The sequence below is a fragment of the Seriola aureovittata genome, chromosome 18 (assembly GCF_021018895.1).
Source record: "Seriola aureovittata isolate HTS-2021-v1 ecotype China chromosome 18, ASM2101889v1, whole genome shotgun sequence".
NCBI classification, from domain to species: domain Eukaryota; kingdom Metazoa; phylum Chordata; class Actinopteri; order Carangiformes; family Carangidae; genus Seriola; species Seriola aureovittata.
Genome location: NC_079381.1, coordinates 7,875,566 through 7,894,529, shown reverse-complemented (window position 1 = coordinate 7,894,529; position 18,964 = coordinate 7,875,566). Strand labels below are relative to the sequence as shown.

Genomic DNA, 18,964 nt, shown 5'->3' with positions numbered 1-18,964 from the left:
TCTCATTATATACCTGCTACAGAATGAAGTGCTTGATCTATACTAAGCACAAGGTATGTTTCTATGCAAAGAAACCTATTTAAAGCCATTTTGATGGGATGTGACAAATACATCCACATCACATCCAAATCATCATTTTTATAAACTTCCCTCTTAAATTATGTACATGGGGTTGTAACATGGCCCATGAGGTGTTCATATACTCTAAGAAAAATAAGCATAATAAGGTATGAAAGGCAGGGTAAACATAGCTCACATAACAAACCAGAATCATGAAGCATCTTTAGGTTAAATTGTTAAATACAAAGTAGTGAAGATCAGAAGTTTTTTTTTTTTTTTTTTTTTTACAGATGACAGAACGAGTCTTGATCTCCAGGACCGATGTCATTTCTGTGACCTAAAGAGAGGGTATTTTATTTTTTTCCAGTAAGTTATCCAACTTCTCTTTTGCTTAGTAACCAGCTTCATAAACTCTGCATTGAAAATCACTTATATAAGCCACATCGTTTTGTTCCAACTTAGTGGCTCTCAAGCACTCCCGCAGGAGAGCCAAAGGATCGTGAACAGAGTGGCCAAGCAGATGTTGTTCAGTGGAACCTCCTCAGCTGCCAACACGAGTCATGACAAACCCTCTTGTGAGGGTGTAACAGTACGCAAAACTCATGGTTCAAAATATGCCACAGTTTTTGGATCCAGCTCTGGGAACGAGACACTACTTGACGAATGATGAATGACTTGCACCTCAACCTTTCACACCAAGCACACAAACGCACTGCTGTGTAGAAGCAGGCCATTATTCTAAATGGAAAGTGAATTCCCAGGGTTATGTACCACTGGAAAATCATGTTAAGTAAGATTTTTGCGATTACTGTCTTTATATTCCAATGATTTGCATAATATTCTAAATCTTATGGTCATATTGTGCAAAAACTCTACTAATGTGCTAGGGTGCAGCTAAACTGAGAGAGACACCAGTATATTTACACACGTACACTTTTCCGACATCAGATTGAGGGGCTATCAATCCAACATTAACACCTACTTCACATTGTGATAGGCCAGCTGTGCAGAGGTGAGAAAGGAGCTACGTTTTGAACTTCTTTTCTCTCTCTTCTATCTGTTACACAACTATTTGTGGCACTATATACACCCTGCCTTTCAGAGGACTGTCTGAAAATGTGCATCATTATCCCCATATTTAAATGATACTGCGCTTTTCAGTGCTATAATTTCCTGGGAACCCATAATGCCTCCAGACCAGGGCTGTAAACTAACGGTCGCCACTCGCCAAATGCGACTAAAATATTCCCCTGGCGACTTAATTTTGGAGGGCTACATGCCATGGGGCAGGTAAGTGTTTGTCACAATATAGCAAAACATTGCTGCGATAAAATGCCTAGACATTTTTGGAGGTGCACGTTGACGGACGCAGAGGCTCTGTGTCGGGGGTTCACGTCGACTCAGAGGCTCTGCGTCGTGACGGCGTCGACTTGACGCAGTAGTATAAATCAGCCTCCACGCGTCACCACCAGCCCGCGCAGTGTTGTTCCGGCGCAGCAATGTGGAGGCACATACCCGGTGTGAGTGACCCAAAAAGAAAGAGTATAGGGGAGAAAGCAGCGCACCAATTAATTGTGGTTGGCAATAAAACGATGAAACTCGAGACCATCCGAGAGCACGAAGGAAGAAAAATGTCACGCTGTTTGCAAATCAGTGTCTCGGGCTCAGTCCGAGCATCTCTTCACTCAACCTGCCGTGACTGCTCTGACGTCTTTATCAGAAGAGACCAAAGATCATGCACTGATCCACTTTGTTCTGTTCTATTTTTTTTTTTTTTTTCCTTGAATTTTGTTATTATCATTTGTTATCAGAACAGGAGGTTAACTGGTACTGGCACTGCCCATGTTCGCAATGTTTTGAATATTCAAAATATTAAAAATGTATTTTGAATAATATTTTGGTCTCTTTCCTAATATATATATCGCTATATAATACTGTTATCTCAATGAAAAGTACTGAAACAGATGTATATGTAACAAAAAGAGGCAATTTATTACTTGGCCGGTAAAAAATTTACTTGGCCGGTAGATTTTTTCATCTACCGGTCCCCTTGGCAGGTGAGCCAAAAAGTTAGTTTACAGCCCTGCTCCAGACAGAAGATGTAAACATGTGAGGCATTCACCATATAGAAGATGCTAACTTTACTTGTGTAACTTATTGGACAAGCATGGTGTGGCTGACAGTAAACAATGGCACCTTGTACCCTTTCAAAAAGACTGAGGTGCAGTTAATTAGAGATAGGAATGTTAACCAAACCAGCTGCAGAGAAAACTCTGGTGACATTTGTTTACAAGCTCTGGTTTTCTTGTTAACGTGGAATCGACCTAAATGAACCAAGAACGAAAAGGTGACAAAGGAAACTTTTCCACAAACAAAATCAACTGTAGATGTGATCTCACCTCTCAACATGTTTGGCTGTGTTTAACTATGCTTAACTGTCTGGACTGCATTCAAGTGGAGTCAGCTGGCAGTACCAGAATATTACCGTAAACCGCAGCACTTTATAACTGTGGTCTGGAAAATTCCATAGCGATAGTGTCCTGGTTAAGACTCCCAGTCATCTGTATACTGGCCTAAACATCAGTCATGAATCTACCACTGAGCTCAGATGGATCACACAGCCTGAGAATGATGCATTTATGAATATTCTTGCATCGTGAGCCTAATTGATGCTGTTTGGTTCAGCACCTGAAATGTAGCAGCACAGATTGAGTCAGCGCTGGTAGTAGCCAGAGGAAGATGATGGCCCAACAAACATCTGCACCGCATGAGCCAATGACAAGCGCTTTAAACATACACCCACCTACCCACCCACATCTGCTCTCTGTTATCCAACAAGGCCTTACACACAGGCAGACATAGCCACAGGCGCATACACTGATACACACACACAAATCTTTGCTGTGTGATCAATTACTAGCCCTGCACAGCCAACCAGTCATCAGAAACACAAAGACAGAAAAAATTCAGCTTGAAAACAAAAAATGAAGAGAGAGGAAGTGGAAAAGATTATTATTATTCCATCTATTTATTTATTTTTTCATCAGTTCAAAAGTAAAATTCTTGATATTTGGGGTAAATAATGTAGAACTATGATCATATTCCTGCTATTCCAGCTGCATTTGCTTTCTGTGCTAACCAAACAAATAGCTCAATTCTAACCACAATAGATAGATCAGCCATGTGTCAGTTGATGGCTTGTTGTCAAAGCTTAAAAAACATTATATCAACTGCATGAAAACACACACACAGATAAAAAATCACATGCATATACTGCTGATGATAGCTGTACCAAACTTGGTCCAAGTCATTAAGCCAGCAGGTTGGTTAGCCAACAAATTCTGCCCAGTTATGCTTTTCCACACTCCACTGAGCATCTGCTGTGTGAGCTGTGAGTTTGTGAATTTCTGCGTGTGTGTGTGTGTGTGTGTGTGTGTGTAAAATGCGCGTCCACGTACATTTGACTGGCGCCACACTACTGCTGGGAGCAATTATAAAGACATGAAGCAGATAGTTGAAGATTGCTGTTTTATGCAACGCTGAGAAATGCACACATGCATACACAAAAATATGATGAACTGAACTGTCTCTACTGCAGGAGTATTATCATTAGTCCACATTGACACTATGTCATTACTACAAGACAAATTAATCCAAATACAAATCATCGTGGAGGCTCAGACAGCACCTGCCAACAACACACTATCCAGTGAAAACAACCCACTAAAAATAGAGAATAAAAATAACTTAAAACACACTATTTACCCATTGAACCATGATAGACAAAGTTTGTGTTAAAAATATCACTCCTTCCTAGTTACCTAACAGGAAACTATAGAAATACACACATATATACACTAAAATGCAGACATCAGAACATCAGATACTGCCTTATTATCACCATGTTTAGATTTTTTATTGAGTATCAAACTTCCTGTCTACATCATCCCAAACTGACAAGACAGAATCAATGAATCAAAACCCTGGTGGCAAAAACTAACCTTTAACTCCTATCTATTCATAAGTGGTGTGTGTGTGGTGACACTAGAGGGCATACAGGCAAAAAAAACTTAAAACTTTTTTTGTCCTAAAAACTGTTGTTGAGTATGTACAGTATCACGGAAGAGGAAATCGAGAAATATAAGCCTATCTATAACTCAAAGAGTTACATATATAGTGTGTGTTTGTGTGTGTGTGAGTTCATGTGTGTTTGACTTTCACCGACTGATGACCCAGCCGGCAAAGAGCTTTCACCATGTGTTCAGCAGGAAGGAAAAACATGGGAAACATATACACCCGAATTACACAAACATGTTAGGGCACGCGCACACACACACATACACACACACACACACACCCACACACATACACACACACACACACACACACACACCCCCACCCTCCACCCACACACACACACGCTTTGACTGTCCCACACATACACATGACCCCTGTTCGCTAGAGCAATGACTCACTCTGCTGGGAACTCCATGCTTTCCCCATTACTACAGACTGGCTGACTGACTGTCCCAACATGCTGAGAGAGAGGTAGAGAGTTTAGTAGGTAACAGAACAAAGATGAGAGAAAGTCGTAAATGAGGAAATAGATACAAAAAAAAGATCAAGCGAAAGAAAAGGGGAACCAAAATGGTTTGAAACTGTGAGAAAAAGAGAGTCAACTGGGTTTAATGTACCTCTCTGGTCATTCAACTATACACAAGGGCACAGTGAAACAGTAAGTTTAACTTCCAGTCTCAGTACACTCCAAACCAGAGGAAACAACAATCCTATGAGGGCAGAAAAATGAGAAAGCCATGCTTTCTTGATTACTACTGTCTGACTGTCAGTTCAAAAATGCTGCTGGAAAAGAGACAAACGAAGAAGAAAAAAAAATGACACAGACAGAGATACAGAATAATCCTAAAGAAATTTAGATTTTCATACAAAGGAATGCCTCTTGTGCGAGTCACTCACTTTTCTAAACACAGCACAGTTTGAATGGATATACAGCTCATAAAACGATTTACATCAGGATGATTTAAACTAAACACAAAGTTGGGTTGGGCGTTCATGGACAAACTCTAATGGTATGCGTTTCACATGTTCTGTAAAACGCTCGACCTACGCTTTCCTAAATAAAACTCAGTCAAAAACTGGCAGACCTTCAATTTAAATTAACAACTATTCGATCGCAAGATGAGTGTAAAAGATTACGAATCGGACCAGTACTTGACAATTTTCTGTTCTCAAAGCTACACACACTCTATGGACAAAAAAGATGCTGAGATTCGATAAGCAAACCCTACAGCCACCATAGATTCATAAAGAAAACACCACCATCACTTACAGGTAAGTATGTTAGAAAAAAACACTAGACCGACAAGCTTTCATACCAACAATAGAGACAGAAAAATAAGCATGAACACAAAACAAACTAATGAGCACTTGGTGTCAAAGGAAGTAAATGAAAACCAAATGGAAAAATGCAAAAGGAAAGAAAAAAAAAAAATCAAATAAAAACAAAAGGATTACCCCCTTCAGTACATCTCGTGCCGTTATGTTTACAGCTAGAGTATGTCACATGTTTTCATTTTTCAACTGTGTAAATGCAAAAATAAGTTTTAAACATGATGAACTTGCATCATTTGACTGCAGGCAGTAATTTCATCCAAGTGATTTGCTTTTTCTAAATAATGTTCTCTCGGGATAGTTTTGTTTTTAATTTGTTTAATTCATTGCAGATTCAAAGATGCAATTGAAAGCGAGAGAGGAGGAGAACGATGGAGGATGGAAAATGAGAAGGAGAACGAGGAAAAGAGAGAGGACGAATGATAGCAGATCAAGGAAGGAGAGGAGAGTGGCATGACACAGAGAGAAGAAGTATAGAGGGACAAACAGAACAATATGGAGAAGGCCGTACTGAATACAAACACTATTACAATCTACAGCTCATCATAAGAAGAAAAGTCTACTTAAAATTCTCTAAAGCACAGACAGACAACCTTAGTGGTGAGGACACCTGCCTCAAAAAACACTTTAACAAGAGGAAAAATGGAGGAAAACTTTGAACAGATGTCTGCTTTCGAGAAAATCGGCTGAAACATAAAAATACAGAGCAGACCGGTGAGGTGACGACTGGATTAACTCAACACACTCACACCTGCATAACTTGCTTTTCATTTAATTGTGACACACCTTTTTTTCCCACTGCTTTCCACATTTTTGCCAAGCGCTTCAGATGGAGACCTGTGCAGTTAAAATTAAAAATATTATACAACCTGATGGGCTGCAGCATATCAATCTGAACATCAACCGTAAAAATAAAAAATAAAAGCAAAAATACTTCTGGCGGCATAGTTTTTTATGCCTTGTCTCTCAGACTGAATCAGGCAAAAAGATCACACAGTGAAGCTGAAGGATCTACAGTGGGACTATTCAGTCAAGGCAGACATTGAGGCAAACAGATCTTATATATGTCAGACTAAAGCAAGTAGCCTACTCATAAAGCTCATCTGCACTGTTCACTATAGTGAGACTATTCAGATGAAACCAGACGGCAGAGCAAACATATTCCATGTGAACTAACACAGCAGGCTGAGTGCGTTAGAGTTTAATCGATAGAAAGGCCTCTGCAAGAAAGAAAAAAAAAAATCATCAACAACCTCATTACTGTCTGAGATTATGTGCTGGAAGCAGGATGCAACACAAACTATAACAACGTTTCTTTCAGAATAAATGAGACACAAATAAAGAGAAAGCCCTCATCAGACTGTTTGGCTCTGCTGCACAGACCTGGCTCACAAACAGCCCACTGCCCGACCAGTTTGCTTTGAGATAGCATGGCAGATAGGAAGCTGATTTACAGTGTGCCGCCATGATTTAGTTTCAAAGTTTGTTGTTTTTTGAGACACTCCATGGTCGTGTGTACGTGTCTCATGTGTGTGTGTCTCTTGAGTTGTCCAGGACACAGATTAAAAAGCCTGTTTAAGATCAAAGGCAGTAGTAGAGGGAGGGACGTTTTCAGAGTTAAAATCTATGAAAACAGAAAAAGATCTGTGTGATCTCAGTAGTTTGACTCCATGTCAACTAAATGATGTTTAACTGTTTTAATAGAATATGCACTGCATGTTTATGACATTACAAGTAGGGCTGAACAATTAATCTGAGCCAGAGCTGAAATTTTCTTTTGATAAAGGTAAAATGTGTCACAAAATATGCATTGTGGTGTTACAGAGATGACCCTGGCCTACAAATCAGATTCCCCAGACGTAGGGGAACATGCTTGTTTGGCACAAGCCCTAACAATAATCATAACATCATCATTTTTGTATTTTTTTCAGTGGGGAAATCAAATGAAAAAAATGACCATTCCAACTGAAATCATGAATCATATCACAATCTCAATATCTGCAAAAATAATCACAATAGAAATTAAGGTGATGTGTAGCTTTTGGTTCCTTTGATGAGTTGATATTAAGTTAACACATTTACCTGCACAATCATAAAATTGAAATACAGATGCAGGTGTGACACACATAATCAAGGTAAGACACGCTTTCTCCCATGCTGTTGCAGTCGCCCACTTTAATGTTATCTAACACATCAGCCAAATGTTGACTCACAAAAACATCCCTCCTTTTAAAAATCATTTAACTAAACAGAGTCCATATGCTCATTAAATATGCTTATCTAACACAGATACACAGGCAATTATTTTCTAATGTGACACTGGATCCAAAGTTTTGCCTCATGCACAGTGTTTTCTTCATTTCCTCTGTCAAATTTATTGTTATAGTTTTTGGTGGCAGCACAGCTACCACTGTTCAGAGTTTGCACATGGATAATTGATTGGTCCTTTTTAATTTAGATTTAACATGTAGCAGCTGGATCTCTGCAGGAACAGTGCGCTGACCTAAAACTGCAGTTTGTTTCCAACCCCAAAAAGGTTTGGTTCTTCAACCGCTAAAAGATGCCAGGCAGTGGGTTAACTACTGAAGAGCCGGTCTGCTTTTCCTGTTCTGCCTCAAAAGATGAACATGGACAGCTGTATGCTGTGTATTTTCATGCTGCCTTATCTCTTGACTGGCATCTACAAACAACCTCAATCTGATGTGTTTAACGCCACACATTTGGCAAAAATAAACCAGTGGCTAAGGATCATTTCTCATATCAATCTACCTATTCTAGATTGAAAGGGCAGAATTTATTGCCAAACATTTTTTTTTAGCGCTGAGCAGTGTTTTTGTAATGCACTGATGTCAACACTGCCTGCTTGACTCACCTCAACCAACCTTAACACCAGCTATAAAACTGTCTTCAAAAGAACATTCAGTTTGGCACAAAAACTCCAACAAGCTGCAGTCGGCAGACACCGCCATATTTAGCCAACTGTTTATTCAAGGTAAATATGATAAAGTGAGCTCAGAGCTCAGATGTGATTCAGACCAATTGTAATCAGCTAACGTTTTCAAGCAATTCATCAGCCCCTCATTAAGTAATTTATTATGAGAATAAAAATTGTATTATTCATTTACTTATTAGAAAAGACAAACAGTACCTAATTTAGCCTTTATGAATTGCCTAAGGTCCAAGAATATGTAATGACAAACTTGAAATGTACAAAAATGTAAATAACTCATCACTGATCTTAAACTAAACTTAATTTTTTCAAGAAGATTTATATAAAATTAATCAATAAATGAATATAAATGAGTCTATGCAACTAGACTACATGGACTGTGCAGAGCTGACAGCCACCATCAGAGAGTTCAGCTCCAGTCTTATTACACGTGTTTTTAGAACACAGAGGCTGGAAGGCCGGAGGACAAGGTGTGTTCCCACTCCTCCCCCGCGGCACAACCACATCTGAAGTGAATCTCATCCTCATCAAATGATATGTCATCATATGAATCCAAAACAATTTCTCACACCTCAGTGACATGCGATTGTGTCCTGATGCCATCTTTATGGTGAGGGCTGGTTAAGTTTATCCAACTAGTACTATTTGGCAAGGACAAAAAAAAAGACTCATCACTTGCAAAAACAAAAAGAGAATTTGAACACTTTCAACTGCACTGTGAAAATGCACTCATGTAAGAAACAATGCTAGTGTAGTCTCATTTGTTTCTGTCACCTGCCTGCCAAATCAGATATGATCACCATGCTCGATAACACACATTTAGCCTCCTTTAAGACTGCTAACGCTCCATGAAGACAACAAACACAGCAGGAGCAAGGGGGGTGGGGAGAGAAAAGCAAAAGGGAGCAGATAGATATAGAGCAAATAAATAAAGCAATAAAAAAAAAAAGGAGCGGTAAAGAGAAAGAAGAATAGGGAGCAATGGGTTAAGAGTGAGCGAGGGAGAAACAAAACTGAGAGGAGAGAAGAAGAGAAGGAAAAGAAAGAAGATGTGTGTTAAAGGTTGGAGCAGGTTCATACTTATCTGCCATAGACATACCAACAGAATTATGTCATCACTCACACACACACGCACGCACACATGCACACACATGCACACAAATGCACACCCACACACACTTTGTGACCCCAGAGACATTTTGCTACATCATAACTGATATAATTTAAACAGACAAGTCTATAAATCATGTATGATCAGTCCAGTAAAAATAGTCGCCTTGTTGCAACAGAGACACATGAACACAACTTGGTCCACTAAAACACTTCTTCTACCTAAATGCTTCAAATACATCTCCATCTATGCTATATCTCACACTTTTAGGCACTAAGATTACGCCACTACCCAAAGTGGTAAGTGGTGACATTTTCAAACAAATGGTGGCCTCTAAAACCAAGACCACCCACTGTTACATTTTAGCCATTTCGCTCCAACTCTTGTCCAGAGCTGCATAAAAGAGTTAACAGGAGAGCCAACCATCTACGCTCCTTTCTCTTAGATTCTTCCTATTTAGGGTCTGCACTCAGTCAGCACAATTGGATATATCAGGGCTTGTTTTTGTCATTTCACAGCCTTTCTTGCACAGGATGAAAAACAAGCTGAATAGATTAGAGAATTACCCAAGCTGGTAAATCTATTACAGCAAACAGAAAGAATTCATTTGACAACCATACAAAGAGAATTTCCAAAATCTGTCATTCATCTCTACTTTTTAATGTGATGACAGCTACTAATTAACTGTGTTTAACACTTTGATTTAAAGTGTAAAACAAAGAAATATAAAAATTTACCAATTTGGTATTAAATTTGGTATTATTTTGTTTTCCACAAACTAAACTAAATAGCTAAAAATTATTACATTTCATCTTTATCCCTTATTTAGAAAACTATGACTACGCAAATAATAATCACTTGAAAACTCTTGGATACAAGATGTCTCCTACTTCACTGAAAGGTCTGTTCTCAGCATATGAGCACTAGTGCTTTCAAGTGTCCAAGTTGAATACTGTGGATCACGATTGGCTTCCAAAGTAGTTGTGTTGCCACAAAATCCAGCTGTTAAATCCAGGTGTTAAGAGATACATTTAAGGTGAGCACAGGTAAATGTGAAACAAACTTCACATAGTTAATATCAAACGTCCCTGACAGGTAACAATAGCAAGACACATTTCTGGGCGGAGGGCGACTTAAAATTTTCCAGACGGCAAAACTATTTTGAAAATGTACACAAGTCAGACGACAGGGGCCATAACTCTGACTATTTATTTTAAAAGTAAGAATTAATGAACAAAGTGTTACATTCATAAATTAGACCATGTGATAAGGGCAGCAACTAACAGCCAATTACTTTCACAATTAATCAATTACAATTTTGTCCAAAAAAAGTGAAAAATGCCCATCCCAACTTGACACTGTTGGTTTATCCAACCAAAAGTTCAACAGCAATTACAAAACAAAACAATCAAATTGTCCCATTTTCAAATGTGCTTTTTTATACTCCACTGACCGACTAAATCAATTATTTGAGCTCTATTCTAAACACAAGCTTTTGTCCACAAAGGATACAAGCATCACCACAATTTCCATCCGATGCAAATTTGCAAAGGTCTGCATATTCAAAACTGATTCTTCCCCTTCTGCACAGTGGTAACAAAGGCTTTGTTGAGCTTAATTTAAGCATGCAAAATAACTACACCCACACACAGAGTCAAGTGGTGTTGTTTTAGATGACCAAACACAAAGCTTATATTATTATTAACAGAAAATGTCCTTTTTAACCACTTAGTTGTGGATCTCTTGTGTGACTTGCAGCAGAAATTGACGACTCTCAACTGTTTGGGGAATCAGAACCTGCAATCTTAGGGCCAGCAGGTCTATCCTCTAACTTTAGAGTACCTCCCAAAGCCCCCACAGCAGAATGATCGAGACTATCTAAGGTTAAACAACTCTAGAGTTTCTGGCTCACTGCCATCACTGCAGGAGTCAAAACCTGGCAAAAGCTGCCTCCAAGCTACATGTTTTTGGCACTAATCAGCACTGATATGCACTTCACAAATACATCCAGGAGGAATATATTACTCCAAGGAAAGGGCTATTTGTTTTAATAGTACATGTGGACAGTGGACACAAAGTGCAGTTCCAACTCAAGTCATAAACTTCTTTGGCTTTCTAACTTGTAATGGAGACAGGCACAAAACCACTGCATAATACCACTTCCACGAAACAAAGGCAAAAATAAGAGCTCCATCTCTCCTTCTTTCCCTTTAGCTCCCTGTAGAGCTCGTCACTGCCTCTGAAAATAAACCCCACTGAGATGTCACAGTGACTCTGCATTAATGAACCTCTTCAAATAACAAGATGGTGGGATCAATGTGCTCAGCTGAAGAACTGCTTTAATTTCATGTCGGACATCAGGTTCACAAAGAGAACACTTTGGGAAACGGCAGTGACGGTAAATATGAACACCTGCAGGGTGGGAGTCAACAGCGAGCAGCCAAAATGCTGGTGCATTTTTTGCCTCAACGGCTTGTAAATCAATCCACAGTATTCTTCACGCTGGTTTGGCAAGCAACCACTCATGATTTGGAGGTAGGAGTTTTATACCAGGGCAATCAATAGAGTGTTTTTTTCCAGCACAAACTAATACTCTGCAAACTCTAACAACTCCCCAGTTAGCTGTATTTTCACAGTCAACACTGCACTGGACAGAGTAGTTACAGTATGGCAGCTTTCACTGGCAAGATTGCAGCAATGTCAGCAAGTTTGTTAAACAAATGGTCATTAATTTCTATGATATTGGTTCTGCTGGTCACAGTTAAACATACAAACCTCACACAACCGCTAAAAAGGCAAAAGTGAATTTTGGGTTTAACTGTATCTGTGGCCAATAGATAAAAAAATAGATAGTTTCCTGCAGTGGAGGCCTGAAGAGGTCCGAAGTATCATAAAGCATATTTGCATAGGAAGGAAGCACATTCTTTAACATTTATCTTTCCTGGAACTTTCTGCATTTTCAGCACAGCCAAGCCTCACAGTCATTCATCCCAACAAGTGATAAGAATACAGTGGAGCTGTCAACATAAACCAGTCCTCTACCGTTGGCCACAGTGGAAGTAAATGAGAAATAGAGGGCCTTGCTCTTTCTTTCCATGAACAATCAAGACACTTTTTTTAAAAGAGGAAAAATTATTATTTGCGTTTCTGAATACCTTTTGAATATTTTTTTTTGCTGCATGAAAACCATCGTCCATCAAGCCACAAGGATGCATCTTTGCTTGACAGAATGAGATGGATGTGATTATAGTGACACAGTTAGTGTAACTATCCATTGTCTTCTGCTTGTGAGCACTTTGATACTGCACGAAACTTTCAAACATAAGCAACATCTGGATTTGTTGTTGTTATTTTACCTTAGTTTTCTATGACACGAGTGCCAAACATATGCATAGGGCCAGCATGAATTATAAGTGTTATCTCTCCTTCACCACCATTACACTGTATCTGATGTCTTCTATCTTGTAAACTGATCCCAACCTACACAGGCTGCGTGAATCCACAGTCACATCGGACACATTTTCTATAAACTGAGATGTGTGCTAGAAATAACGTCAATAGTGGGTAAAGTAGGATGTACTACCACTATGTATGAGGGTTAACTAAACAAATAGATGATGGCTACTAGTGGAGACAATAAACTTAAGACAACAATGAGATCATCCTATTTAGAAAAACCGATCCACTATGTGTAGTGTAGTTTGAAACTTTGTACTCCTGCACCTTCTTCCCTTACAGATGCAGTGATGGTACATCAAGTTAAATACACAGATGGAAAACAAGGTAACCATAAATATTCAATTACCCACAATAATGCAGTCTCCACCTTGGCTAATCAATGACAAATACGTCTTCCTTTTGGCCTTAAATTGCAACGCCAAAGACAATAATTATGCAGCCAATGAGTCGGAAAATTTCTGTTGTAAGAGTGATATAAAGAAGAGTTGCTGCTCTAATAAATCATAATAATACATCTGTACAGAGCTATTTTCTGTTGCATTAGTGCCCAATTATGTTAGTTTTGTTTCAACATTAATGTTATATAGTTTATGGTTTTTGTTAACTTTCTTAGTTAACATTCTTATATTGACTTTATCTTAGATTATGTTGAATGTCTATGTTCTTTAATAGTCTTATATAGTTATTCATTATAATGTATGATGTATGATAAGAGATTAAATGTAGACACCATCTTGTAATATTTCCATCGTAAAAAAAAAAAAAGAAGCCCGCTGGCAAAAATATGTTTTTCTATCTAAAACAGATGCAGCAAACTTCAGATGTTTGGCATCGTGTCCCATGTATCAAAGAGCGAGTATGGTTTCTTTGCAGGGCTGCCATTATATATTCAACCATCATTCACCAGTCACACAAGCAGAGCCAACAGTGACAGCGGCCACAGCTGCACAAGGAGCCTACCACACTTTTACTTCGATGGAAAAGTCCATACTGGATAGCAAATATTACACTTTCACTATCACCACACTATCACTGTCCTGATTGGTCAACTGACCTCAAAGGAAGCCACAACACCAAGCCACAAGGTCAAGCCACTAAACTGGGGCTTGACCTTGTGGCTTGGTGCTGTGGGAACTGTAGCGTAAGTAGAAAAGTAGAAAATGAAAATGAAACCAGGTTAGAATTTGAGAACTTGCAACGCAACAACACAAAATAACTCCTCAAGTGCAGTGAACAATTGAACACAGCTCTTGGTAAGTATGAGTGGGGATAAAGTGCATGAACAGCAGCGCAGAGGAGGAGCAATACCCCAATCTAGGCCCCTCAGAGTTGGTTTAATATCAAGAGCTGGCTCCTTCTGTCTCCCTCTCCCTCTCTCCCTCCCTCCCTCCCTCTCTCTCTCACACACACACGCACGCACACACACACACACACACACTCACGCACGCACGCACGCACACGCACCAAGAACAGTATGGCCTCAGACCTGGCAAGCACCACTCAAGTTCTTGGAGCAGCTTTCTCTCTAATTTAAAGTTGATTGCCGTGGGCCCCCATAGTGAAATATGAGTGTGGAGAAGGGACGATGGAGGCTTGGACTCAGTTTAGCTCTGCGTGCGTGCGTTTGTTCACACAAAAGTATCGGATCGTCTAAGTTTGTGCCTATGCATGTATATGCACATGCATGAGTCTGTGTCAAGGCCTAAGTGGAGCCTCTGCATAGTTGTGTGGATGTGTGTGCGCGTGTGGTTTTTGGCCAGAGCCAGTGAAGAGATTGGACTGCCAGTGAGAGCTGTCTGCAGGGAATCGGGCGAAGCAAGAGGCAAGCTGAATAACAGTACCTTTCTCAAACTAGAATGAGGTGTTTGGAGGTGACTGTAACTGAACTGAGCTATAATACAGAAAATGAATAGAAATACAGTAAGTAATGAGTTCTGGACTCATGAATGTAAGGATTTCTATGAAACAATGGGAGAGCTGTAGGTTTAAATCCCTGTCTCTGATTGATCATTCCTCTCTGGGCATTCACGTGATTAATCGTGTGAATACCTGAGAGACTCCTTTAAAAGTTACTCCCACATTTAACCAAAACTAGAGGTAATTATCTTGATAAATATGTTCCAGCCAAAAACCTCTTTACTCAGTTGGCTCACTACAGTTTTCTTAGGTGTAATTCTCTGAACTTTGATAAATAAGAGCATTCACCTTGTCTACAGCATAGTTCCAATGAAGTCAAGATTTCATTTGATTTTATCCAAAAACTGCATTGTGCATTTTATCTAAAGGATCAAGGACAAAGTCTTTAAGTGTCAGCTATGCTTTGAAGCTATGAATTCAGGTGTTTGACTGTTCCCAGAAATCTGAGCTCCCTGGATTTCCCTTTCTTTTTTGGATATGTCAGTAGAGAGCACATTTGTTCCCTGTGTGTATTTGGAAATAGTTTTTACAGGCTTTTTGGTAACATGTTTGTAAAGCAAAAATACTCTCCAGTTTCCCTTTTACACAGAGAGAGAGAGAGAAAGAAAGAGAGAGAGAGAGACTTCAATCCATGGGAAGGCTACCTTCCCAGAGGTAAACAGCAAGGTGCCCGGTGTCTCTAGTTTTTCTTTCTCTGTGTACTTTTAGTTTCACAGTGGTAAAGTGGTCAAGAGAGAGGAAGAGCTGGCGTTCTGCTGTGACAGCTTTCTTTAATTCAATGTGATTTTGACAGACTAGAGGAGAAAACTAAGAAATATTTTCCTGATCAGGCCACCCAGTCTCTGAAGGGAAATCCATAAACAGTAAACACTGTTGTAATTGACAAGAGATATGACGGGGAGGGGCCAGGCGTTTGGCTTCTCCCTACACAGCCTATAGTGACTCTGGCTAAGGCGAAATAACAATTAGCCAATCTCTCTGCATAGACTCAGCTGATGAGGTTAAATTAGCTGAATGGATTTTAAAGCAAAGAAATAATCAGTTATCAAAGTGGGAAAAAACCAAGACATGTTAACATTGCAAGACTCGCTGAGACAGTTCTGTCACAATGGAGTGCAGCAGGAAAACAGGCTCCAACAAACTACAGCCTACGAGTGTGAATCCTGCCAATAAAAATTCCCAGGCAACCAACAGCGTCTAAAGTGGTTAAAAAAGCACATTTGTAATTGGGCCTATCCCAATCAAAAAGCCAAATGTGATGGTGACAACTTTACCCTGAAAGAAGGCCAAACTCTGAGCACCCAATGACAGATCATCGCTTCTCAGTACAGAGCAAACCACTAATATCTTAAAGAACTTTTAGTCATTCATTTTAGTACAACAGATTACAATCCATAATTAAATCTTCCTCTTCCTCCTTCTTTGACAACATGGAGTCAAAAAGGTAAGAGCCACACTTCCTGGACAAACAAACATTTTAAGTGTGATGCTTTTACATTTAATCTTAATGATGTTTTATATAAATGTCTGCAGCAGGATACATGGAACACACACACACACACACACACACACACACACACACACACACACACACACACACACACACACACAGTGTAAACCTGGGATTTCACTACCTAAGTTTTAGCTTTTATGCATACATACTACATACAAAGTTTAAGTTAAAGTAAAATTTTAAAAGTTAAAAACATTTTATCATCAATAGCTGCAATAAAGAACAGCCCACCCCCACACATCATGAGCCCTGATTCATATATGTCATTGTTTTGACTGTATGTCTCTGTGTTTTCCTGAACATTGGCCTTGTGTGTAAGTGCATTCAGAGCCATTACAAATGGACTCAAACTCCATGTAAGCGTAAACATACTCGGCTAATAAAACTAATTTTGATTATGCTTTTCGCTGTATCATCTCTTTGAAGCATCGTTGGTCGGCCTGTTTGATAAACACAAGCGTACATTGACGTCACATTACAGGATTTGTGGGTAAGGTTCAAATTCTGCCACTGATATGCAATGTGCAGTGTAACCTTGTGATGCAAGAGCACAGTGCCCACATTTAAATGGTTCCTCTAAATAAACCAACCTTGAGTTTCCTAATGACTTTAAGCTACAGATGACTGATGTTACAGCATGAACTTTGACCCATATTTCACTTTTAATGCTTGGATGTTAGAAAATAAGAAACAAACTCGGCTAATTTCGAGCAACAAAGCTCACAGCTTCACCTCTCTGCCTCCTTCTACCACCTACCTTCCCTCTTCTACTCCTGAGACGCCGCCAAGGTTCGTCTTTCTGCTTGGTCTGTTTGCATTCCTGTTGAGCTCTATTTAAAGGCTCGATCACTCAACTGGCTGGAGGAATGCACATCTGTAGTGAGACCCTGTCCCACTGTCTCTGTCTGAGTATGTGTATAGTATTTGTTTCAACTTGCAGTACATTAACCTTAGCTGTTGTCCCGGAACTATATTTGTGCATATAAATATACAAAAATGAACAAGCAGGACGAAGACTAATGTTGTTTATATAATCAACAAGTGCCTTGTGATGACTCATGATTTTAGTGCTTCATTTATACACTGCCAAGTGTGTTTCTTTGCTGGGGTTTGAGTGCTAGAAACAGTGCTCCTACCTTATTATCCTTATAAAAAGATTAATATAAAGTGCTGCATACAGCTTAGGAACCACATTTGCCACAAAAACAACACATAGGCTATGAGTATATCAAGTTACTGATGATCCTTCAACAATAATAATACATTTTATATCAAGCCAAAATTCTTTAATAATATGATATTTTGCTAGTGTGCTACTTCTTTCTTCCTATAACTTTCACCAAGAAAAGGTCTAAATCAAATTTGAGCCAAAACAGCTGCAGCAACATGTTCAATTTATCTCACAATTATCACTCCTAAAATTAAAATGAGTGATTGAATTCATTCATGAGACACTGTTATATTTATACTTAAAATACTTTTTGTATAATAAGTGGTTAGGGTGCTACACAAGCTAAAGAAGGACCAACATGTTAAGCTAGCAGCATGACATCCCCACTGTGAACAACATTGGAGTAAATTTCCCTGGTTCCCTCCGGTCTGTCCCGTGTAGTGAGGCGGATAAAGTTTTCGCCCCCCACACACGCAGCTTCCTAGCCGCTAATTCCCTCCTTACCCCGATTTTAAAATGGTTTGAATCACCAAACTTACCTTGGTAAATGTCCCCGAGTCAAACAGGCATTATTATGTTGTCGCCTTCCATGGCTGGGATTTTGTCGAGCTGTTCTTCGGCTCCCCGGAGAGACTGGAGACGGACTAGCGGGGCACGAGAGCAACAAAGTCTGACTAGGAGGAGAAGGGGGGAGGCGGCCAGACAAGTCGGCCGCCGTCTCGTTGGAGGAGCCGGCTGTCAATCATCAGGCTGAGTGGGCGGGTCCTAACTGTAAAGGGATTATGGAGGCTGAGCTATCAGCACTGATCCCAGGTCTGAGGTCTAAGGAATGTGGCATGGAAAAACAGATACAGGATTATGATAGTTTTGATCTTTATGCATCACTTTTCACGTGCATTTTCAAACTGTAAACTCTATGTAAAACTTATTCAAACTCTTTTTTTTTTTTTTAATGTCTCTATTTTTGTTTGGTTTTTTTCAATTGATTTGATGTACTTGAGTTAATGTACCAAAATACCTATAAAAGCCAGTGCCAAGCCAAACTATTACTTTACTATAACTTTTAATTTTTTCTAATAGTTAATAAATTAAATTTGGTATGTATGATGTATGAATGTAATATTATTTAATTTGGATCAAGCTCATTTTCAAATAATGCAGTCATACTTGACCTATATGTTTTTATGATGAATTTTTGACTTAAGAAAATGAGAGAGAAAAAATTAAATAAGTGCCAAGATAAATACATAGAGATTTGCATTTGATACGTTTAATTTACCATTAATATGTACTGCTAACTGAAGAAAAATATTCATGTCATCCTCCTAGGGGTAACAACAAGTAGGACATCTGGAGATAAACTGCTGTCTTCCG

The 18,964-nt window shown here is 39.2% G+C and overlaps 1 protein-coding gene across 1 annotated transcript in view; it reads right to left on the bottom strand.

Moving 5' to 3' along the window:
• The window catches only part of il11ra (interleukin 11 receptor, alpha), a 51,470-nt gene extending 33,133 nt beyond the window's left edge, over positions 1 to 18,337 (bottom strand). Inside the window, exon 1 of the mRNA XM_056403444.1 lies at positions 18,130 to 18,337. The gene's annotated coding sequence lies outside the window, so the exon portion shown is untranslated. The remainder of the gene's footprint in view (positions 1 to 18,129) is intronic.
• Positions 18,338 to 18,964: the final 627 nt, after the last annotated feature.